Source organism: Rhinolophus sinicus, linkage group LG04, assembly GCF_036562045.2.
Source record: "Rhinolophus sinicus isolate RSC01 linkage group LG04, ASM3656204v1, whole genome shotgun sequence".
In the NCBI taxonomy this organism is placed as follows: domain Eukaryota; kingdom Metazoa; phylum Chordata; class Mammalia; order Chiroptera; family Rhinolophidae; genus Rhinolophus; species Rhinolophus sinicus.
Window position 1 is genome coordinate 56,510,943 of NC_133754.1, and position 26,516 is coordinate 56,537,458.

Consider the following 26,516-nt stretch of genomic DNA (forward strand, 5'->3'; position numbering starts at 1 on the left):
CTCTAAGCCGCCTCTGAGCGCCACGCGCTCACCCTCCGCCCGGCGGAAACCTGCCTGTTGCTTTGTCTTGCTGCCTGACAGGTTTCCCACCCAGTGAAAAGTGAGAAGCGCTTTCGATGGTGTTTCCTCTGAGAAGGGCCAAAGTGAGGGAAGCCCCGAGTTGGGCGCCGTCCCACTTGGTACCGGGACGAGCGCGCACGCGTCCCTTCGGAGTCGGGGACAGTCGGGCGGGGGCCTCGTGGGTCCGCGATGTGCTTTGTTTGCCTCTCTGAGGAAGCTCCATGGGCGACCCATATAGTATCCATCGCCTCTAGAGGCGGGTCCCGCCGGGGAGGTCAGGCGCCTGCATCCATCCTGCAGCCTTGTCTCGAGACTGTCTCACACCGAATGTGCGGACCGGGAGATAGATCACTTCAAAACTGCGTTTTCAATCTGAAGTGCTACAGATTGGTGGTGCCTTTTTTCCTCTTCCCCTTGCCGGTGTGCGGCAGAGTCAAGAGCTGGAAAGGCGCCCTCCTCTGGCAAAGGGAGCGGGAGACCTAAAATCCACCTTCTCTGCAAGGTTCATTACAGCGAAGAGTGCTTCACCTTCAAGTTCAACGCTTAACCGGATCTAAGCACCTGGAGGTAGAATCCCATGTGACCAGATGCATGGTGCTTACGTACGGTATGTTTGTGTTACAGCTTTAATGTCACAAAGACTAGTCTTGTGACGGATAAAGATACCCAAATAAAGGGAAGTGACTAACCTGGCCAAGCTTTGAGTTGGGGGTGGAGGGTAAAGTTCCTTGGTGCCCCAAGGAGCCCGCGCGCCAGGTCAGGATGCAGTGAGGCACAGAAGTCACCTACTTTTGCTTTGGCTGCCCCATTAACATGTATCAGTCAGCCAGTAGCACCCCCCAGAGGAACCAGAATGAGGGAGTGGATGCATTTTTACAAATCCATTCCAACTTCTGAAAAATGACCTCAGCCCATGCTCCCCAGGCCGGAGCAACAGTGTGGACAGATGGGTAGGTTTTAAAACACCCCAGATACTAGTGTATATTTATCTTTATGGATCCTCCCTTCACCCTTACAGAAATGCCCCAAGAATCCAATGTCTGTTCCCAGTCAATTCCAGCCTTCTTTGAACCTTGAGGTCTGATTATTTTGTTGGCAAAAAATCAGGAGTAAGACCATATAAGAAATAGAGTTGTCCCTTGACCACTGGTCTGGTAGCCTTTACTTGGAAAATTAACCAACAACTCATAAAGGGAAGAAGGTCAAGGATTTTAAGCTGAATCTAAAACGGTAACAACTATTCCCACACATAACTATTCAAATAGGACGCAGAGTGGACCTAGATTTACAAGAGTTTACTAGTTGAGGGACCTGGAAATAGACACCTATCACATAAACCTATGTTTCCTCAATTATAAAATAAGGATAATAATACCTTGCAGTATTGTTATTAGCATGACAAATTATGTAGAGTTCCTGGCCTATAGTAAATGTTCAATATAGGGGCATTTCAAAAGTTAAGCCACAGAAATGTTTCCCGTCGTCATCACAAAGGAATTTTTTTATTTTTCTCCCTGAATCCAAAATGTTTTAAAATCTTACTTACAAAAGTAACCTACTAATCATTCATTTTCCCCACTTTAAGTAGTCAAAGGTATAAATATTGGAGATTCTGAACAGCCTAAATTAACCAGTGTTACCACTTCTGAGTTGATAAAGCCCAAAGCACATCAAATAATGGTTGACGTTTCATTTCGCCAGCATGTATTTTGTGCGTAAATATTTTGTTAGGCTTTTTGAAATATTGAAAATAGAGTAAAAACCCCATTTCTGATACTCTAACCCCCAGAGATCCCAGATACCCAGCTCAAAGGATCACAACTGTGCTCAGGGTCAGTGTTAAAATACACAAACATCTGTCCGGGTAAAAGAAGGAAGGTGACACACAGGCTAACTGAGGAGCAACAGCCTCTAAAAGAGGGACGGGCTGCTCCACTACCACATCCCTCTGCTCATGAGCCCAGGGTGTAAGGGGTGGAAAGAAAGAAAAACTATCAAGTAGGCAAGACGTTGGATACTGGAAGTCAAAAGAAGAAATGGAAAGGAAGTTGAAATTCTCTCAGACATTATTCATGCAGGCAGTTCATCCTTACTATTTGTGAAGGCCAGTTTGAAATACCAGATTGTGGAATATTTATTTTTTTGGTACAAAACTGAATATTTAGAATGGAAAAAAAATTTCAAAAACAAATTTTAAAGAGTTGATGAATTCCACAAACATTACCAACTCCAGAACAATCACACATTTTTTTTAGCTGCCTTCATAATATTTTTATTAATTAACCTAAAATACCTGTATAATACTTTTTGCCCATGTGTTTCTGCTGCATACTCTTGATCAGTTCTTTGGAATGATGTTTTTTAAACAGCTTTATTGAAATATAGTTCATATGCCACACAACTCACCCATCGGCAGTGAGCAACTCAATGATTTTTGTGCAATCATTACCACAGTCAATTTTAGAAAAATTTTATCACCCCATAGAGAAATCCTATGCTCTTGGCAGTCACTCTTCTTTTCCTTCCAACCCTCTCAGCCCCGGGCAACCACTAATCTATTTTCTGTCTCTATAGATCTGCCTATTCTGGACATTTCATGTAAGTGGAATCATACAATAAGTGGTCTTTCTGTGACTGGTTTCTTTGATTTAGCATAATGTTTTCAATGTTAATCCACGTATAGCATGTGTCAAAACTTTATTCCTTTTTATTGACAAATAATATTTTACCATATAGATAGGCCACATGTTATATATTGACCATTTATCAGTTGTTGGACATTTGGGTTGTTTCCACTTTTGGGCTTTTCTGAACAATACTGCCATAAACATTCATGTACAAGTTTTTGTGTGGTGGTTATACTTTGATTTCTCTTGGGTATGTACCTATAGTAGCATTTTGTGGGTTATATGTAACTCTATTTCACTTGCTTGCCATAGTGGCTGCACCAGTTTATATGCCCATCAGCAATAGGGGTCCAATTTCTCTACCAACACTTGTTATTGGCTGTATTTTTTATTATAGCCATCCTAGTGAGTATGAAGTGGTAGACTGATTCTGTAACATCATTTTCTGTGGGTAGAATAGAAAGACAGTCCAGTCTTTTCTCTAGCATGGTTGAACAAAAGTTGTTTTTGTATTATTATTGACATGTTAAAAAAGTTCTGCCTCACATTCATTACTTAAAATAATATGTACAATTTTAATGTACTGTCAAATTTGGGAAGACTTCTCAAGTTTCTTTGAAAGGTGAACTGAAGGATTTCGGGACATTTCAAGATTTTTATGCAATGATTACTATTCAGTGCTCTAAACTGAAACTCATTAACTCATTTTTATTAATATTGTGAGTTTTGTCATTTCATAGATGTCAGTTATTTCATGTCAAAAGAGCAAAAGGAAAATATTTTTTCATATTGTTCAATGGTTCACACCTCTTTATTATTTAAATTCTAAGACAATCCCAAGGGACTTGCAATGTGCATTTTTAAAAAAGTTTTTATTTGAAATATAGAAACTCTAACCTTTTCAGCATTTTCAATTAGAAGGCTTCTTTTTTTCCCCTTTTATATCCTTCTTTAATAATCAGAGAAGGCATAAAATGTCAGTACAATGTATGTCAAGAAATAAAATACGCAGGCTTCAGTGCATAGATAGGATGCTTTATAAATCCTATACCAATTGCATACAAACAATTGATAGAGTAGAGAGCAGCATCTTATTTATTGTATTTCTAGCTTCTAGCATTCTGCCTGGTCTATCGTAAGGCCTCAGTAAATAACTGTTGGATTAAAAATTGCTATTATTTAAGGTAGGAATATTCAACTTAAAAATACTGCAAATTTTCCACTCAAATACACAACAATCTAAAATCATGTTGTACTTGAATTTCAGTTGTCCAAGGTGAAACTAAGAGGACATGTGTAAGACAGAATTCACTGTGGTATTTGACTCTGCTGAATACTGAGTGGATACTGGATGAGTAAGAGTATTGGGAGACAAGAAGCAAAGACCAAAAATGTGCTTAGGTGACTGACAAGAGCAGAAAAGCAGGGAAAGAGAGAAAGGGGATACTTCCTGCCCCGTGGCAAGTGTACAGGAAAGGTCAGATCAGAGGGTACACTCAGCTCACCTTTTCCTCATGTCCAGAATAAGTTAGACTAAGTCTGGTAAGAATAATAATACTCTACGCAATTAAGGTTTCAGCTCACTTTTTATTGTCTTTCTTATGAATACCTATTCTTTCATTAGTTCATGTGACAAATATTAATTGAACATTTACTATGTGCTAAATGTAGTTTACTGACAATAGCAGTAAATAAAACATTGCTGTCCTCATGGAGCTTACAGGAAGCATGGGGAGACAGAAATTAAGCAAGATAAATATATATGTAATATGTTAATAAGTGTTTTAGAGAAAAATAAAACAAGGAAAGGGGATAGGGAGTAAGGAGTGTGGGTGAAGGGGAGTAGATGGTTGCAAAGGGTATTCAGAGAAGGCTGCACCGAGAAGGTGGAATTTGAATAAAGACCTAGAAGAAGTGAGGGAGGGAAGTCATGCCGATATGTGAGGAACTGTATATAAGTACACTGTGTAATGACAGTAGGTAAATACTCTGCATGTAAGTGCAAAGGCCCTGAGGCCTTGCCTGGTGGAATCTCACCACAGCAAAGAGGGCAGTGTGCATAGGGCTGAGTGAGTGAGAGGAATGGTAGTAGGAAGTGGCTGTGTGGGGTCTTGCAAGTCAGGTAAGGATCTGGGCTCTTAACTGACTTTGGAAGATTTTGAGCAGAGGAGTGGTATGATCTGATTTGTGTTTTACCAGAATCACCCTGTATGATGTGTCAGAAGCAACGAAGTGAATCAAGAGGCTAGTAAAACAATCCAAGCAGGAGATGATTGTGGCTTAGGCCAGGGTGGTAGCAGAGGAGGTGGTAAGAAGCGTTCAGATTCTGGTCATGTTTTGAAGGTTGACCTGACAGAATTTGCTGATGGATGGAGGGTGTAAGAGAGAGTCAAGGAGGACTCCAAGGGTTTGAAGGTAAAATACTAGGAAGATGGAGTTGCATTGACTGAACTGGGGGAGATTATGGGGGGAGCAGGATTGGGCTGGGGAGATCAGACACTCCGTTTTGGACATGTGCGGTAAGAGGCAGCATTTGACTCTAAAGAGTCAAATAAACAGTTGGATATTTGAGATCAGAATTCAGGGAAGAAATTGGTGCTGGAGCTATTAATTTAGGAATTGGAGTAGAGATGGTATTCACACCAATGAGGCTGAGTGAGATCACCAAATGGGTGGATGGTAAAGAGAAAAGAGGAGAGTCCAATACAACGCTGAGAAGTTAGGGGGATGAGTCAGAACCAGCCGACAACAGAAAAGGAACAGCCAGTGAAGTAGGAGAAAAACAAATACACGTTCTTGAATGCAATATTTTCAGGTTATTTTCACATGAAACTTTTTTCTCTCTAAAGTTTTCAATTGGCAGTTTCTCTATTCTGCTCTCTCCCTGCATCCTGTCATCATCACGTCTCTTTTTATCAACACATTCTATTACTTTCAAGAAGAATGGAGGAGAATGTGGTATGCTTGTAATTCTAGGAATTTCTCACTTTGTCTCAATCAATTTTTTATGCCTGACCTAGTCACTAATATTTGTTCACTAATTTTTTGCAAAAATACTTACCTCTAGAATTCACTAAAAAGATAATTAATATCCAGGTTTCCAGGATGATAGAAATTAACTATTAATTCATTTGTAATTAATTTAGTTTTTTGTTACAAAAGAAACTACCAACTGTAGTGTCTTCCATTGTAACAAGAAAGATCTAATGAAATCAATATATGTATTAAAATAAATTCTATTAAATTTATTGTTAAATAAATTCTATGCCTGATGTAACCAAAACTGTGTTCATGATTGCTCCATTCAGTGGGAGAAACTTTTCCTTGGCATTAAATGAAAATCTGTCAGGCCCAGAAGTTGGTCAGTGTACTCATAGGTCCTCTAAACACAGTGTGTATTCATTAATTAAACCAGCCGGTCCAAACTTGACCTAGCAGTAAATCTTCTTCCTTGTTTAGCTGGAAGTGTGCAGTGGGAAAGAGGGTGGGTGAGGTCCTCTGTCACTGTTCCTCAGCCCTAGGTACCCAGTGGGACACTTCCTCTTCTTGCTGAGTCTCTTTCTCCAGCCCTTCCTATTGGATAGACCCCAAGAAGGTAGATCCCAGTCCAACTCTCTTGCACGTGGCGCACAAGAAACACTCACGTGCTCCTTGCTTCAGGCACTCTGGAAATACAGGCTAATCCCAACCACACAGCAGGGGCTCTTGGGCTCAGTCCCTAAAGCACTGGTCAATTCTCACAGTGAGCTTCCTGGGAAGAAGCTTCTCCGTTAGCTTTCGGGGCCAGGAGTGAGTGAGGCCACCATTCTCAGCATTTTCCAGCTACAGGGAACAACTTCAAATTTCTCCCAAGGGTCCCTTTGAAGTCCTTTCACTAGGCTTGGGGTTAGAGAGTAGCACCGCCCACCTCCCCCTAATGGGGAGTAGAAGGAGCCACAGCTCTCATCACCATCTCCTCTCACTCTCCTTATACTCTCACTTCTTTTTATAGCTTTGATCTGACTGTGGGATCCAAGATTGTGGAACAGAGTTTAGGACCATTTCCTTACAGATCTGGCATGGGATGGAGGTCTGTCTCATATTCACATCGATAACCTTTGATACTGATTGTATTGACGCTTTTGTGGAACCTGAGACAGGAAAACCCCATTCTACCATCCTCTTACACTTCTCAGCTTGAAGGAGACATAGCATTTTGCTTTCTCACTGTAAATACATGTGCACGTACATGGACATTTAACTATATACAGTATATATTGTACCTCTGGATATAGACTTAATCACCTCCATTGTAAATTTGTATGTTTGCAGGTGATAATTCTGAAAGATTGGTATCCTTGTGGGCAGTTATCACTGAAAACAATGCTACATTTACATCGAGCCCAATCCCCACAACCACACTGTGAAAACTGAGACACTTCATAGTACCTCTTCCTCATGCCTGTCCTGCCCAATTCAATGACTGGTAGCCACATACAGCCATTTAAATTTAACTTAAATGAATTAAAATAAAATTCAATTAAAAAATTCAGTTTTTCAGCCTCATTAGCCACAATGTGACAAATGACTACTATGTGTAGAAAATGTAGGTAACGAATGTTTTCATCGTTGTGGAGAGTTCTGTTAGAAAGCATTGCCTCACACAGTATTTGGCACATGGGAGGCAATGAATAAATCACAAACAAAAGTTCAGTCCAAAGATGCCATATGATTGCACCGGTTTATTTTTCTGAGACGCTTTTTAGTATAGTACTATGTACTGACAACCATTAAAAAACAAAAACAAATCTTTACATAGATACAAAGAGTATAGCTGCTTTTCTATTTCATGCTTGAAAACCTATCTGCACCCTCTACTCCATCAGAACATGCTTTATCATCAAAATAATTGCTGAAAATATTTGGAAAAAAGTCCCTCTTTCCCTCAAAAAACAAATCACTTTTTCAGTATTATTCAACAAACGGAAAGGAATTGTTTCAAAAGCAGTATTTGTATTGAAGGGGGATTCCACGTAAAAACAGTTCTTTGCTGAAATAAGCATTTTACTTGTAATATTTTTTTTCCAGAATAGAAATGACCTATGGAAATTACTGATGACTATGTGTGTTTGAATAGTAAAAGTCCCCTGGTATTTCTCCAGTATAGCATAGGAACACCGCTGGTCTGCAGTGAGTGATGACAGGAGACAATAGAGAGAATCCCAGGGGCCTCCAGAATGTTGACTGGGAGTCAGGAGACAGACAGGGTCCAGCTCGCTCCATCATGGGATGGGACCTGCAAGTTCTTAGCCCTCCTTTTCCTTTTCTATGAATGGGAAGGATTGGCCTTCCCACTTGCAAAATTCTAGCTTTCTGGGATTTAAAGAACTTTCATTTAAAAACAGTCTTAATTTTCATGATCCTCAGAGTCTTTCTGGCAAGTCTTTAGTGACAATGGCAAATCCTAGATGCTGAATCTCTAAATGTTGTGAATTGTGACCATAAGAAACTCAGACTAGACAGCACTCTCCAGGGGGCAGAGACCACACCTTATTTATTAACTTTTTATCTCGAGCACAGGGAGGATTGTCTAGCACAGAGAAGGTGCTCAACAAATGTTCACTGAAGGCATGAATGCATGAATTCTGTCTATTTGGAGGGGGGACTAGCATATTGTTTAAGGATTCCTTTGATGTGGCTCTACAGAGAGAAATGTTGTTGAAATAACTATCAACAAAGTAGGTAGGAGGACTTCAAATAGAATTCTCATCTCAAAATACACACATGTAACAACTCTTAGATTGAAAATTTCTGTAAATTTAAGTGTTTCTGAAAGGAGAGAAAACTATCAGTTCTCTCTCTACTTCCCATTAAAGACTCTGATTCTGGATATACAGTAACTGCTGAATTACCTGCAAGAAGTGACAAGTTTCTGGGGCTGAATTCTGACAGATTGGCTCTTTTTGACTCACTTCGCTTCTAAGTTCTGTGAGCCTAGCAATTTTGGTCTATTGATTTATATAAATCCACTTTAAGGCATCCTGGAGAAAATTATTTTTTTTCATTCAAAATCAGCTTTATTGAGGTATAATTTACATAGTGTAAAACTCACCAGTTTTAAGAGTTGTGATAATGTGATTTATAATAAGAAATATATATATATATATTTGGTCTTTGTCCCCATTCCTGGCACAGAGCTCTTAAACCCTTGAAATTTCCTAAAGATGAGAGCATAAATTGCCTTTTGCGATGTTAATGAGGTTGCTTTGGGACAGCATCTTAGGGTGGGGGCCAGTTGCCAGGAGAACCAACCAGGTGAGTAGAGGGCTGGAACTTGTAATGTACCTTTCTAGTTTGAGTATCAAAGTAATGCTGGCCTCATAAAATGAGATGGGAAGTGTTTTCTCCTCTTCTACTTTCTAAAAGAGTTTGTGTAGAATCTGTATTATTTCTTCCTTAAGCGTTTGGTATAATTTATCTGTGACTTGGACTTGGAGGTTTTTTGTGAGAAGGTTTTAAATTACAAATTCAATTTATTAAGAAATATGTATAATTATATGCAATATTAATAAAATATATACATATATGTAATTATTCAGGTTATTTCTTCTTGGGTAAGCTTCTAAAGAATTTGCTCATTTCATCTATGCTGTCAAAATTATTGGGATAAAGTTTTTCATAGAATTTTCTTATTATCCTTTTAATGTCTTTATGATCTCTAGTGATGTTCTCTCCTTCGTACTTGATATTGGTCATTTGTGTCTTCTCTCTATTTTTTTTCTTCATCAGTTTAGCTAGGGGCTTGTCAATTTTATAGATCTCAAAGAATCAACTTTTTGTTACATTGATTGTCTGTGTTGTTTTTGTTTCCTGTTTTATTGGTTTCTGTTGTTATTTTTTCCATCCTTCTTACTTTGAATTTAATTTGCTTTTCTTTTTGAAGCTTCTTAAGGTTGCAGTTTAGAAAGAGCTCAAGCTTAAGCCAATGGCAAAGGAAATAGGGTAGATTAGAAGCAAGTTTAGACTGTAGAAAGGTATTAGGTGGGCATCCAGACAGAAAACATGCAGCCAGTATCTGAAAGAGACTATCACTAGATTCTGTAAATACTCCCCACCTCTCACGCACATACTAAGACTAACGCACATTCTTCTTACTGAGCATTTATTCTCTCCATCCCCATATCAACTTAGTTTCTAACCCTCTACCAGTCTTTCATTTGTTAATCACCCAAAGAGAAGAAGCTTAACATGGTAAGTTTCTGAGGACAACCCTAATTTTGGTTATGGAAAACATTTATCTGTAAAGATATATGTGCTCCAGTGTTCATTGTAGCTTTATTTACGGTGGCCAAGACATGGCAACAACCAAAGTGTCCTTCGATAGATGATTGAATAAAGAAAATGTGGTATATATGCACAATGGAATACTACTCTGCCATAAGAAAAGATGAAACACTGCCATTTGCGACAACATGGATGGATCTTGAGATTATTATGCTAAGTGAAATAAGTCAGACAGAAAAAGTCAAGAACGATGATTTCACTCATATGTGGGATATAAACCTGAAATCAACAAACAAACAAGACAAACAAAAACTCATAGACACAGTCAACAATTTAGTGGTTACCAGAGGGTAAGGGGGGAGGGGAGCGGTAGAAGAGGTTAAAGGGGGTCAAATATATGGTGATAGAAGAACTGACTCTGGAGGGCTGAGCATACAATGTGATATATAGGTGATGTATTATAGAACTGTACACTTAAAACCGATGTAATTTTACTAACCATTGTCACACCAATAAATTTAATAATTAAAAAAAGAAAGAAAATGTACCTGGATAAGCTGTTTTCTCCCTCATTTCACTCATTTTTTCACTGTTTTTTCACTCTTTTCTAAATATGGCTCATTGCTATGGAATACTATGACAGAAACAATTCTTTGTGTTTGCCACACCATTGCAGTTTCCTCCTAGGCATATTAGGAAGACTAACTTTCCTAGACCAATTGTGCCTAAGTGGGGTCCTGTTACTGGCTCTGGTCAATGGAATGTCACCAGAAGTTAACATGTGCCACTTCAAGGTCTGGCACCTAAAATCGTGAAGAGGTCCTTCATGTTCTCTTCCCTGTTTACTGGAGAGGTGCCAGTGCCCAGAGCAACCATTTACTAATACACATTCTGTGAAGAAGTGAGAAATAAACCTCTATTATGTTAAGCTACTGACATTTACGGGTTTTTCTATTACAGCAGCAACGTTAATTACACTGACTACTACCTAGCCCAAACTATATACAGTCAAGTATGAATACTAAGCATATTATTTTGAAAGCTGTGAGAAAATAAATTCTGTCATTCAAAAACACGTGAATCATGTATCCTTATTATCAGTTAGTTTAGTCACATTTGCCACACTACTTTTTGGAGAAAAATCCCAGCCGAGAACAAAGTAGTAATATAACAAATTTAAAGACATTCTTTTATTCTGCTGAATTAACCTTTGTTATTTGACACAATGAAATCAAGAACAGTCTGAAAGAGTACTAAACACATATGTAGGTGAGGGTATTCTCCTCCTCCCTAACAAATGGACTTAAAACTCTCCAGTGAGATGTAGAATGAAAGTTCCTAACAACAAGCATATTAGATACATAATAGTGCCCGTGGGTGCTACATGGGAGGAAAGTGGGTAACACTCTGATCATAGATTTGTTTCTGTCTGTTAAATAAATAGGGGTGGAAACATAAAACTACAAGCAAAAGTCTCAGCTTCATAGACAGAACTGAAAGAGGCATAAAAGATTATCTAATTCAATTTACTTTACAGAGAGAAGACTTTTGTAGACTCTTGGCACAGGTTACAAGACAAATGTTTGAGTAAAGTCATCATAATATTCTACTTTACAAATGTCCTAATTGGACACATCCCACGATCTGCTCTATTTTGGAGAAATGATCACCTTACTAGAAGAGCTCCTCCTGCCACTCAGCGTGATTGGGAAGGGGATGCTCAGGCCACTGGATACCTGGAAGGAGGGGACCGATCGAGGGTGACAACCTGAAGCCAATGAGTCCTATCCGGCCATTTTACTCCAGACACTGTCTTCATTTGCCAAATGAGTTACAAATCAAAATGCTTTTACCTTATATAAAAGACATTAAGATCTGTGGAGCAATTTTTATTTTAAAAAAATCAACATTTCATCCTCTCAGACTGCCCCCAAACACACACACACACACACACACACACACACACACACACACACACACAACTAAGATGTGGTTTATGTATACCTTCAGTTTATATGTTAAATATAGAAACAAAATTGAAAAACAAGTTGATTTTGTAATTTAAGCTATATTGACCTGATTCTGAATTTCTTCAGGTAGGAAAATAGTTCTAAAAAAGTATTAGTAATTGGTAGTTAATAAATATTCAACATTAATGTTAGAGTTCAGAACTTGCCTCTCCTATTTGTTGTAAATATAAGTTGAATATGCCCATATTATTGCTAAATAATATCTGAAACTGTTAACTTTATGAAGGTCTACTTTAATACTCTAAAATTAGTCATTTGGTAAAAATGCCACATAGATGTCATATACACACACAAAAGAAAACAAAAAGACGTATCTTCAAATCTATTTTGTTCCACCCTAAAACAGAGTTTTTATGTGATTTCTTAAAGCTATTCAATAAATAGAGACACACAATCATCACATTTTTGGGTATGAGATTGTTTTTCTCCTTTAATTTTGTTCTCATTTGTGGTTTACTATGAAAAGTGCCCATACCGGACATACTAGTTTATACAGCTCATGCAGTTATAGTGCTTCTAGTAAATGATTGATTTTAGAATGGCTATCTGCAAAAGGACATTTTTCTTTTCTCTTTTACTACCTATTTGTTTCTTCAAACCTTAATTTTTATTCTCTCTAAAGAATAGTGTTTCTGTTGCAGCTGAAGGCTCTCTGTAGATGTAAGGCTTAAAGGTAAAACTCAGGACAGATTTTAAACCTTTCTTTCTCCATTTTGCGCCCTTCTTTTCCTTCTGTTTCCTTTCTCCCCTTGTACTGTTTATACCCAGCCCTTTACCCTCACCTTGGATACCTCACTAGGATTCATTTTCTCATTTCCTTTTCCCTTGGCTCCCTCTCAGCCTCCTTCTAAGGTTCTTAGTCAGTTCCCTGTTATTCTCAGCCTATTGTCATAGTGACAGCCACACTCCCAGGGGTAGCTGTCTCATGAGTGGTTGGGATGGACCTGACACCACATCCCACAAACCAGTCTGTCAATGTGTGAATTTCGGCAACTCTGCGTAGACGTTTAGCAACTAGGCCAGAACTGTCACTATACGGTGTTGTTAGAGAGAAAGAAATAAAAATGAGAAATATTTTTTATCTTTCTCATGGGAAAAATGTCCACACTATTTAACACTAGATTGGTTCATTGCCTGCTCACTGATAGAGGAGTTAAGTGACAAGGTAAAGATAGATGTAAATATTTTGGAAAATGTGATTATAAACAGAGAACATTCTGGATATTAAGGGAATAATTTGTAATTTTAGCACACGGTGAGCCAGACTTAAGGACACTTAGTGGAAAAAAAAATTCCCATTTAAAAGGAATCTAAGCAGTCAAAGAGGAAAACCTGGCAGAGACTGGTTAATCAAAATCAGTAGATGTTTTTCCCAGAGTTAAGGTTAGTTAATGGTAAAAGTCTGGTTGAGAAAAGTTTGCTCCATATACCATTTAATCAATAATACTACATTACAAACATACTCATAGGTCCCCCAAATGTTACATTAACAGCAAGAATCCAGTGTAGAAAAGGTTGACGGATGAAAATAGAAGCCCTTCCTCCCCACCCTCCCAAATTCATGGAATCATACGGACCTGGAAATCGTCTATTTCAACCTCACCCTTAAAGCAGGAAGCTCTTATACAATATTTCTAATAGGTGACCATCCAGTTTCTGCTTCATTACTTCTGGTGACAGAGCAATGAGTCATTGCCTCACAAAGCAGCCCATTCCGTTTTTAACAACCATTTAAAGGAAAATCCTCCACTAATAAAGAACTAGCATTCATGTACTATTTACTGTGTACTAGGCATAGGCCCGAGTGCTTTCTCAGTGCATTCGTTTGGTAATTCCCACATGACCCTGCGTGACAGGCTTGGAACAGGAAGCCCGACCTACAGAAAGGACAGGGTCTGGATTTAGGACCAGTCTGTTTGACTCCAGAGCATTCCATATAACCACCAGGCCACATAACCAACATGGAGTTAGATCACACTTGATTCCTATGTGTTAAATTAACTCATATGTGTTAGTGTAGCTTCCACCGTTCATTCTGGGCTGGACCTCCCAGAGAACAATCCACTTCAATTCTTCTTTGACTCCAAAAACCCGTCAGACACTTGAAGATGGTGACTGTGTCCTCTCCTGCCCTTCCCCCCACAACTCCTCTCCTCACTGTTAATTCAACACAAATTTTTAGAAGCCTCTTTCATTCTGATGACCCTCTTCTCAGGATGGGTTCCCAGGGACAAACACAATAGCTAAGATACAAATGGAGTAATAATTACAGACGAAATTTTCATTTTGGGCTCTCAGATTCAAGTGAAGGAAAATATTTTATGGATAACAAACAAAAATTATCTTTATAAATATTTGCTATTGCATGTATTTATGTATACTTGCAAATCTTTTCATTACTAACATAATAATTATTATTCTAAACACATTATAGCGCCCGATAATGATGATTTATCCACACTGAATAAGGTTTCAGGAGTTAACGAATTTGATGGATGCAACCATTTTTGTGCATCTCTACTTACTACCATGACAACCAATTAAAATAGATTTGTTTAATTAATTATTGTTGGTAAAGCACTATAAACATGAAAACTGCTAATAATAGATGTACAGCGTTTAGTTTAATACGAGTATTATTATCATAAATGGTAAGATGTGTATGGTCAGAACAGATCAATTCACTTTCCATTAACAATAATAATTTCATTGTTGAATTAGGAAGAAAATTTTTAAAAACGTTTATTGCTTTAAAAAAAATGTCTATTCTCTCTTTTATGCTTATCTAGGCCAAATCTTAACCAATTCACATTACATAGGCAGATGTGAAAATGAAGGCACGTAGTGATAACAAAGTTTCCTGACGAAACAAAGAGTATCTTCTGACGGTGGTTGTAATGTGCAAATACCACCAAGCCTTGTCGTTTCCCAAAGCTGGACAAAGAACATCGCCATGGAGTGTTGCCAGGAGCACAGAGCTGGAGGAACTACTCCAGGAACTATTTCCAGAAATGGCACAAGGGGTTGTTTGTGGGGAGCTTTAGATCTCCCTCAATCTTGTCAGCCTCCTCTAACTCCCCCCAGTGCTTATGCAATGGAAGTAAAAACAACGGCTTGCCATGCAGACGCAACTCCATGACAAGCTCCCCAACCTTCCCGTCCAAATAGATGCGCCCCAATTCTGGCCTAGTTTGAAATTCTGGAGCTGTCACTGCTCCTTTCCTACATGCCTCCTGCCGTGACCTCTCGAGTCTGCAGGGAGATCTTATAGCTGAGCTTCTAACATGGAATTTAGAAGTGCTAAAACCTACAAGAGGCCCTCTCTAATCCAGCTCCCTATGTTCTAACAGGTAAGGTGGTTTAGAGATAAGGAAACACAAACTTCAGAGTTAGCTGAACTCAGACATTGCTGGGCTGGACTGGCTGGGCTGGGCTCCGTCTGGATTGTGGTAGGATTGTGTGGCTGAAGTTGAAGTCTTAGCCACAGGTAGATGAGAATACCTTCTGCTATCCTCTCTGAGACCAGATCCAGGAACCTCTGACTGGGCCCATTGAAATGGGTTAAATGGACGATCTCATCACCAGTAACTGAAGTGTCCTCCCTTACATGATGGCAATGAGTGAATGCTTAGACCTGGACTCCTCTTTAGATGGTAGATCACCCCAATACCCACCATGGGCCAGAACAAGCCAAAGGTGTGAAGAAGGGTGAATAGGACTTAATATTTCCCTTCTGAATATCCGGTGCTTTCATGCTACAAGTCTCTAGACTGACCCTGTTAGCAGTCCTATGCTCTTTCAGAGCCCCTGTGTTCCAGTCCCTTCCACCACACATTTGAACTTACCTATTCTCTTCTTAAGTGATGACCAAAGGACTCTTATAGACAAGACGTTGTATTATGTATTATTAGTTTAAAAGAATTCTTCAGTCCCGTAAGCCTAAGGAATGATTGAAGGTGGCAATTTCAAGGTCTATGGCAGATCAGTGGGAGAACTGTGCTGAAGAATCTCACCTGAGGTAGAAAACTCTGACTTATAAGATACCAAACGGGTTGCTGTTCAACTACAAGTTTATTTAAAACTGCCTGCAGGAGATGCCGTGGAGGGATTCAGGTGACACTGAGCCAAGTGGCCCTTCAGATAGATGCCTTCCAGCCCTGAGAGTCTAAAAAGGTTGTGCTGACTCAATGGCAACTTGATTCACTGCTGATGAATGGCAACTTGCAGAGGTTTTCCCATGGCATGCGGTAAGGATCTATCCTTAGCCCTGCGCAGTGCTTTCCAAACCATAATCCTTCAGACTGTTGGAATTATCAACCATCCTGTGGCACTGTAAGAAAGAGGGATTCAGAAGCTCTCAGCAAGCTGGAGCCGTGGACTGAGCTAACATTGGAACATGTTTCTCTTGATCAAAACTTCCATCTCTTCCTTATAATCCGTTTTGTGCTCCTATCTCAAAAATCAATCTTCTCTTCCTTACAACTAAGCCCTGTGCCTAAATGTGTGATCCTTTTTCCTTTCTTTGCAAGATTGTGTTCATTGGAGAAAAATCTTCCCTTCACCCTATTAATCTCCCGAATTTATCTCCCAAATTTATATCTTGTTCTTTCTATTTCCTTTATAGTCCAAACTTTTACCAAGAGAAATAATACCCAAATTTATTGAGCAGTTACTATGTGTCAGATATTGGGCTAAACAACTTAAATGGAATATTTCATTTATTTCTCATAACACTTTGAAGTGATGGATATTAATTGTATCTCTATTTAACATACGAGGTAATAAGACTTAGAGAGATTAAAAATCTTGCCCAAAGACATACAGTGAATGCTGGATCGAAATCCAGGTGGTTTAACTCCAGATCTCTTAACCACAAAGCCCCTCATCCTCGTTATCTCAGTCCCAGAAATCTGACCTTTCGTCCAACACGGCTGAAGCAGCCTCTCCTCCTGCTAAGTCTTTGTCCCACCTGACCTTCCCCTGGTTGACCTTCTTTCTTTCTTGTCTATGAGACCATGTGGATCCTTTTTTCTCTGCAAACTTCTTCCATATGCAAAGGTTCTGGGTTTTGCCTCCTTTTTTACTTTTTTTTCCTGTCTCCTCTTTCTTTCTTAGTTTTTTTGTTTTGTTTTGTTTCGCTTTGTTTTGTTTTTTCTTTTTGCTCTTTATCTACCCTGGACAATTTCATCCTTTTCCACAATTATAATATCCATGTAGATATCTGAGTTCATTTCTGAGTTTTACATCTAATAGCACTTGACATCTGAACCTGAATATCCCAGTGACACCTCAAACTCAGTATGTCCAAAGATGAATCTATTGCCTTCCTTTACCATTTTATCTATTCCACAACCTCATTATCCTTTGCTGACTCAGATGAGATGGCGTGATGTGGAAAGAACACAAGCCAGGGAAATCAGAAGGCACAGGCTCCAGTCCCTGACACATGGCTGTATAATCTTGAGGTCATCATTCAACCTTATCTCCAGAGTAAGGGTGTGGACTGGCTGATATGAGATGCCTTCCAACTCGATATTCCTACAACTCCTGATGTTTCACTTCCATCATGGGTTTCATTGTTTTAATTAAGGGATAGAATCTTAGAGACATCTTTCACCCCACACAAATTCAGTCTTAAAATGGAGAGGAAATTTTTCTGATTATTTATTCATTCTATCAACATACATCTATAGACTACCTCTATGTGACAACATTGAGAAACACCGGAGAATGACAAAGACTAAGTCCTTACCTCATGGAGCTTAAAGTCTAATGGGGAGGCTGACAATAAACATCGCACAAATAAACATATTAAATAATAAAGTAGCAATAAGAGCTATGAAGAAAAATAAACCTGGTCAAAGGTTTGTGAGTGACTTGGTGGGGAGATCTATTTGAGTTACTGGTCTGTGGACATGATATTTGGGCATTGGTATGACTGAATGAAGGAATGTGCCACACAAAGACGCATGGGAAGAGCCCCTTCAGGCACAGGGAGCACTGTGAAGAGGTCATGAAATAGGAATAGCAAGAAGACCACGTGGTCAGCGCAGAGCACTGAAGATGGAGAGGGGCAGGAGACCCAACAGGAAGCCAGTCATTGGGCCTCAAGGCCATGGTAAGAGTTTGGATTTAGATTTTAAGTGTGATGGGAATATCTTAGGGGATGTTAAGCTTGAGAATAACTGGGCATGATTATATTATTAGAAGATCATTTGCTGCTGCGTGGAGACTAGATCATGGAGGTTGGGGCAGGACAACAGTGATGGCAGGAAGCCCCATTAAGATTCAGTCGGCCAGGTAAGAGATGATGGTGGCTTGGACTAGAATATCAATGCAGGTGATGAGCGTCCTCAATAAGCAACTTTGTGAGGTGCTATGTCCCTTATGGTTGGAAGTGTCCTAGAGAAAGGGGGGAAATCAGGAATATTTGCTGTGAGTTGTGCTTCTATCACATGGTATATAAGGTTTTTTAACTCCAACATTCTACACACTGTGAGACTTGATCCTGTTTTATGTAGAACCTGCCTTGTCTACCTTTTTTTTATGGCCCCTACATCCTGTAAATCTGAAAGGCATTGACTCAGAGAAGGACAAAGCTAACTGGAGCTGGCCTAGCTAATTACCTTTCCTTCAGTGGCTCACGAGACCCTAATGTGGTAGGGTGCACTGCCAAAGTGAATGGGCCCCCTTGCCTGACATTCATTTTAGTTATCAATGTAGAGTCACAATCCTCTAAGCCTTAAATTCATTGTAAAAAAAAGGGGGGTGGATATAAATTTGTAAAGATTGAAAGGCAGAATGCATGTTAAAACCATAAAGCTATAAAGTTCTATAGCAATCTAAGTTACTATTCTTTATTTAAATGAAATTCAGTGCAAAATGACATCAAATATTTTCTAAAGTTCTATGTCACTTTGCAAAGCTGCAACTGCAGCAAATGCTACACCTTTTGAACTTACCTGGGCCATACACTAAGACAGCTAGAAACTGTAAGTCAGTATGTGCCAGATAAACACACTGGACTAGATGCCCAGACAACTTTTAAATAGATGAGACAAGATTAAGGCTATGTTTCAGCATGCTCTGAACAATCAGTATACCTCTCTGTTTTGGTCTTGTCAGCAAAAATTTTCTGCTATTTTATCTTTTCTCATTAAAAAAACCCCAAAAACCTTGATTGCTAATATTATTTCAAATTTGTGCTTTTCCTATGTGGTTTCTTAGAGAGTTAAAAGAATAAAGGAACATATTTAAAGAAGGCAGACAAGACAATAGAGACAATCAAAACTGCATTTTGTTTTAAATTCTTTTAGATTCTTTAACTTGTACATTTTTATAATGAAGAGCTTCACATGAATTCCATCATCAAAGAAATTTTAAGGGAAAAAGGGAATTTCTTTTTTCATTAAAATTGTTTTATTTTATGTGTATGTGTTTATACAGGAACAAAACAAAACTGATGAGAAACAGCTGGATGAACATGTGGTTTCAAAAATGTTACATAATAAAAGAGAAGCAAAAGATTCAGATTCCCACAATGCACCTAACATATGGTATTTCGTCCCGGTAGGCTCCCCTTTTTTTTTTTTTTTTTTTGTAAAGGATATCAAATTCCAAAATGATTTCACAGGTGACCAAGCTTCTAGGATTACATTCTGCAAAGTATTTCCCTTCCATATGTTTAGTGAGATGTGGAGTGACGCTCCCCTATAAGTCCCCAACATGTTCTCCAAGCAAAACCCAGACACATATTTAAAAGCAAAACGTCAGGCATGATAAATCTAGGTCTATAGCATATAAAGTGAAGAAAATCATACATAACAGCAGAATGTCAGTGATTGAAATATCAAAAACTTTCAATTCTGTGCCAGCAGACGAGGTGTCCATAAAGTTGACCAGGTCTAGACACCAATGGAATTTCTGCAGTTTTCTTAAAAAAGAGGAACAAAGTCTGGGACATAAACAAAAAGTACCTTGTGAAAGTGCATTTTTCATGGGTCACTGAATTCATGAAGCGCTCAAAGGAGTGTCATAAATTCACAACACGCTCTTGAGCACAGCTTGGGCATTTTAACTTCATTCATAATGCTGGAGCTTGCTGCCAAAAGTTCAATTTTCTCTCTCTCTCTTGTTAAATTGAATTAAATGCCTGTGAAAGAATCATACTTCCTAAAATGAAGCATAACTTTACAAGAGAAGAATAATTGCTCTCATCTCCGGTTCAACACAACCTCCATCTTAGTAAGATCAAATAGAGTAATATTCTACTAGTGAATTGGCCAATAATGCACAGAGGACGGAATGACTCACAGAAACATACAGTCCTTGCTTCGTCCTATCTTCTCTCCCCAATAATCTGGTTCCTGTCCATAAACTACCCTGACCTTACACAAACAAAAAGTCTCTCTCTCCATATATATATAAAAAAGTGGAACAGAAAAGAATAGAAAAAAAGAGTGAAGACCCAAGACTTGAAGCATATTTACCAGGATGTCAGTCCTGTGTTCAGCATGAGACCACACATTTTTGCCAAATATTATAGACTGCTAAGTAGCACATTTGGCCAAAATAGCTGTGGTGAGAATTCACATTGTGGAAGCATGCTACATAAACAAGAATTCAAAACAGTTTAGGGGTAGTTCAGGGTCAAAAACCGTTCCATATACTGTGATAACCAGCCAAACAGAGCTCACAAACAACCCTCATCTGTTAGTGCTTTTGCAGGGTGGAGGCCCCACACTTTCTGTGCAGTGGCCGATATCCCCTGTGACAAAACCCAGCTGGGACAGAAATGGGCTCCAATCTATTTATTACTTTGCTAGGCTACCTGTAGGTTCACCGTTGGGGGTAAAATGCCACAACCACATACTGTGTCAAATCTCAAATACGCACACAGGCATTAACCACTATGTGATTTTTCTGCAGGACCCGAGGTTTTTGTTTCTTGCTCTTCATGCTGCTTGGGCCGTATCCCAACCCAGGGTCAGGAGCAGCTGCCTCTGGGCATCTGCACTCAGGACTGTGTCCAACCCCTCCTGCAGGCCCATCCTTCCCCCCAACCACGGTGAGGACCGAGCTGTGCTGTGCTGATAACCTCTATAAACCTGCTTTTCATGCACGTGGTTCTCAGTTTGGTCCCTCCCTTGTCGATGTCTGTCACTGCCATTAATTATTCTCTATTTATTAATCTCATCCAGGCCCTAATTACCTCACAGTTGAATTCCTCCACCGTCTCCTAGTTGCTTTTCCTCCCCTCTCAAATCCATACTGCTTACTAACGCCAGCCTATATCTCTGATTGCAGCATTTCCCTGCTCCGAGCCAGCCTGGTGTAAATGCAGAGCCTGGGCTTTGGAGCATCAGATTGGATTCAACACTCGGCTCCCTCCTTAATTAGTCTAAACATGTCACTCTATCCTTAAACCCATTTCCTAATCTGTAAGTGTGTTAATCTCCACATGGTTGTTGAGCAGATTAAATAAGATTATATCCATTACATCCTAGAAAGCATGTAGCACAGTACCTACCCAGCTTATAGCAGATAGTAAATGAATGTAAATTATTATCTGTTCTTTTTCACTATCCTTACTGTTCTCTAACAACTTATTCCATAATTCTTAATCTTGTCACCACAACCTTCAACACCTAGGTCTTGGTCTCCAGGAGTTTGCAGTCTAGTGAGGACAGGAAATAATTATGATACAATGTGAAGAGTAGTGTGAGATTGAAAGAATTACAAAAGGGTTGTGAGAACCTTGCTCTGTGGTACATCATAGAGCTTCCAAAGGGGATTCTTCACGGATGAATAGGAGTCTGGTGGAGAGATGGGGAAGGCTAAATAGAAAAATGTGAAGGCTTAGGTATATTCAGGGGAGAGAGAGAGATGAGACTTTTAAGGATTTTAACATTCAAATTGTGAAAATCTTTGAATATTATAAGGGGTTTGGACCTTATTTGTTACATTCAATAAGGAGAACATTTTAAGAAGAGAATAATATAAAATGAAGAGATTCACAGTTCCTTGAAAAAAACTGACCAAATGGCCTGGAGATTCCTTTCATATATCTTTTATTTTCAATATATCAGAAGTGTTAATGGAATTGAGACTGATAGTCGCCAACTCCCTTGAACACAGCCAAGCATCTTTCCCGGAAAAAGAGTGAGTGTTTCTAAGCAGCAACACAGAACTTTTGAAAATAGCAGTTCCTAGTAGTAGCTGTTTTCTAGGACTGGTCCTCCCAAAGGTCACCCAAGTGATTAGAAAACTCTCTGCTCTTGCAAAGATGAAGTCTCTTTATAGCATGAGAGAAAGGTGATAATCCCTGACCTAGGTAACTTCTTTTCTATTAAAAGGGGAAGGAAATGGAAGGAAGGAAGAAAAAGAAGGAAGGATAGGTTGGTGCAAAAGTTATTGTGGTTTTTGCAATTATTTTTAACCTTTTAAACCTCAATAACTTTTGCACTAACCTAATAAAAGAATCTAGCCATCTGATTCAGCCGAAAATCAGCTAGTATTTGGAGGGTTGAGAGGAGACACTCAGCAATTGTTGGGCATCTCTGAGGTGCCTGCATTATGCTGGATGCTTTATACACTTTATCTCATTTAACCCTCATTTAACCTTCCAGGTACCGGTAGGTGTTTTTATTCCTAGTTGACTTCAGGGCTTACATCAATCTAATCATTACTAGATTCTCAAACACTTCCCTTCAAATCTTCTTTTTGGCCATAACCCAAGTGATTATGTTCTGTCCTTAATAGATGGTGACCAAGGACAGTTGACTTCTTTCTTTACCCAAAGATAAAGGAAATATTGAAAGGAAGACATTGTGATGACATTCAGGACATCAAAGGTAATACGGCAACGCCTCTGATGGCCATTCCAGAAAAAGAGTTCCAAAATTGCTTTGAAGGGTGGACTAAGTGCTGGAAATTGGTGCAAAGCTTCCCAAGGGGAGTATTTTGAAGGTGACCATAGTGATATTCAGCAATGAGGTATGTGGCACTTTTTGTAGGATGAGTTCACGAACTGAAGTGTCAGACCTCGTAGAACAAGGATGAAATTACACTTCATTACACTTAAAGTGAAATTACACTTTCAGTTTCAAGAATGAAACTACACTTGACACTCTCTGACCTGATGGGGATTCTGATTTAGCTATCGTTTTTAGCATTGACCAATTTCCTTTCTTGGGCCATGACTTATTCATTTAACAAACATGAGCTAAGTTCCCAGCACCATGTATCTGACTGAGGTCAGTCTTAACCAAGGCCATGCCTATTCCTTCTCACTCAGTCTTGGCACTGCACCCTTATCATTTCCTTCCACCTCTTGAAATGCCCAAGTGTAACCTTGCCTTGTATTTCCAAAGCAAGCTAAGCCTTTTTTTTTCTTCCAAGTTTGATGCAATGTTGGATTACTCAAATAAAACTCCAGATGCTAATCCTTTTAGTAAGATCTGATGAGGTTTTGTTAAAACTGACAAAAGAAGTTTCAAAGAAATAGTGTTGACGTGCTACACAGTATTTAATACTGAAGCTTAACATCATTCAAGTCTTGGCAAGTGAAATGATTGGTTAGTCCTGTAATAGAAGCAAAGGCATTACACTGGGTAGGAACAGGAACAAAGTTCTCACATATGAGCCTCGGGTGAACACTTACCTTTGGTCAAAGTGGTCTCTACTCGTCTTTAGCTCACATAGTACCTGGAAAGTTAGGGGTTAAATCTTAGGCTGGCAGCCCTGGGACCAACAGCTGCCAGCAATTACATTTGTCAGCATATCCTCTGCAAACCCCACTACCTCTCTGGGGCTCTCTGCCAGCAGGCCTCTTATTCCTGTGTATGTGGGGACATAAATCTGTTTGCAGGAAGCAGGACCTAAGCTAGGTGCTTGAGTAGACGAATTACTTAAGAGCCTCAGCAGAGAAATGCAGTGCTGCTCAGCTGTTTATTTGCTAATGACAAAACGCACTGCTGATTTGCAAACCTGGAGGTCTCTCTCTAACTCTGCAGTTCTTGGCACTCTGGGGCAGCCCTTCTGTGCCTGCCTCCATGTGGACTCCAGGCTACAGCAGTACTAGTACATTGTACAGATTTCATCACAAGCAAGAGATTCAGGATTGTGTATTTGGAGGGGCCACAAGATGCTCATTCATCATAAAATACCTCCTAGCCAGATGATACTATCCTGCCCTTGGGGATTCATGCCTTGGAATAAGCATCACTCTTCCTGCAGCTTTCTTCTTGGGATGAAAACCTCTGGGAGTATGCAGGGGACAGATGGATGGGAGGACAAAGAAAAGGGAGCTAGAGAGTGTGGGGGAAGGAAACACACCTTTGCTTCCTGCACAACTACTCTGTTGAGCCCAAGGGGCAGGGACCACATCTGTCTATTCAGTGCTGCTCTCCCACATCTTGCATAATACCTGACACATGGGAGGCATTCAGCAGGGACGTGTTGGATGATGTGAAGTAACAAGGCAGAGAACCAGCTCTCTCCTTCCGAAGAATGGGAACACATTTGAGCAAGGGTCTCAAGCTGCCTGTGCTCCAGGCAGAAGCTGGTATTGCACTCCTCTGGGTCCGATCTGTGGCCACTCGGGCCACAGCAGACACTTCAGTGGTCATTGAGTGCCTTCTGGTTAGATTTTTTTTTTTTTTTTTTTGATGAAGCTTCATGGAAACCCTCCTTCTGTCCTTGCCTATGCTGCAGGTCTATTGACCAAGCTGCCAGCATCCTTGGCTTGCCCAAACCTAGAAACAAGAAATATAATATGTGCACATCCAAAGACTTCAAAGAACAGGGCAAACAGCTTCTAGTTCATTCTTCAAAGCCTTTGCCAGAATCCGCAGCCAGGGTGAGACGAGGCTTGATGACTGCCTTCTGGGAGTGAAATTAACCCAAATGCCAGTGAGTCTGGTGAGACAATGAAGCCGACCTCTTTGGCTCTTCAAAGAGACGCGGCCCCACCCTCTGCTACAGGCCACAGAGTCCTGGCAGACCTATCGCCTTGGAGGCAAGAGCAGCTAGAGACCTTTTTTATGGGATCCTTTTATGAGGACAGAGTGTATTTTGTCTCCCCATTTAAAGCCTATACCCTTGGAAGTCAGATTCTTGGAGAAATGGTTTATAGCCCTGAGCGTGGTAAAAACCATTTAGCTTACAAAGATATATGTGGATAAAAGAGTGAAAGGTGCTCAGCTGCTGAATTAATATTTTATGTACTTCAAGCAATTTGCCTGCCAAAGTGCTAGCTCATGTACCCTTGTAAGAGAAATGACAGAGAATAAACAGAGGAGACTCCAAATCATCAATATGCTCAACAAACATGAAACCTGTGAAACGTTGAGTTGAAAGATGTAGAGATATAATGCGCTTATGAATGAGTAAGCAGCTTCGTTCCCAAACTAGAGAAAACTGTCACTGTTAGAGTCAGATTTATTCTACGTGAGCAGGGAAGCAAGGAAACTCAATCAGGTTTCCGCATTCTACATAGATTGTGTAGAGCTACGTTAGGCTCTGTATTAGTTGCTAGAGCTGCCATAACAAAATACCACTGACTAGGTGGCTTAAATAACAGAACTTTATTTTCTCATAGTTCTGGAGGCTAAAAGTCCAAGATCAAGGTGTCAGCAGGGTTGGTTCCTTCTGAGGCCTCTCTTCCTTAGCTTGCAGATGGCCACCTTCTCCCTGTGTCCTCACAAAGACTCTATTACCTGTGTCCTAATCTCTGCTTAGAAGGATACCAGTCGTGCTAGATTAGGGCCCATTCATATGACCTCATTTTACCTTCATTACCTCTTACAGGCCCTGTCTCCAAATATAATCACATTCTGAGGTACTGAAAGTTAAGACTTCAACCTATGAATTTGGGTGGCAGTGGGGGGGGGCACAGTTCACCCCATAACAGGCTCTAAAAGGAAATCATCCTCCCCAAGGAGGAGGGAGGAGACTATATCCCCCATCATCGTAGACCTACACAAGCGAACGGCTTAAGGTCAGGAATTCCTTAAGCCTAATTCATATGTGTGGACTTTTCTGGGCCTCTACGATCTAGGAGAGAGGATGGTGATGAAGATGGCTTTATTTTCTCATCTACTGAAGAGGCGAAAACTTTGGTATTTTCTCCTCAGCTTCAGAGCCTGTGTTGACTAGTGAGGCAGCAGAGTGGCCTGCCAAAATCCAGAGTCTGAAGCCAGACTGCCTGCATTTGAATCTCATCTCTGTCACTTATTAGCTTAACCTCTTACTTGACTAAGCCATTAATGGAAAAAAAAAAAAAAAATCACAGCAAGGGAAGGAATGGAACAATTAAAACACTTAGTTCTAGCCAGTCCCTAGCAGAAAGTTGAAAGTCTTGGAAAAGCCGGGATTTTAAAAACATAACACTTCTGTTCACACAAGCCAGCCAAACTGTGATGGAGATTGCAATAATTCTTAGATCAAGGGCTCATTGCTTATGATGTAGGTCAAGGAGGCCATGTCAGCTCTGCTAAGCGAGACTTTGAGGTCTGCAATTCACAAATAAGAAAAA

General features: G+C 39.8%; 1 protein-coding gene across 2 annotated transcripts in view; it reads right to left on the reverse strand.

Annotated features, from left to right (window-relative positions):
• PSD3 (pleckstrin and Sec7 domain containing 3) overlaps positions 1–26,516 on the reverse strand; it is a 427,571-nt gene that overhangs the window by 371,286 nt on the left and 29,769 nt on the right. The window lies entirely within an intron of this gene.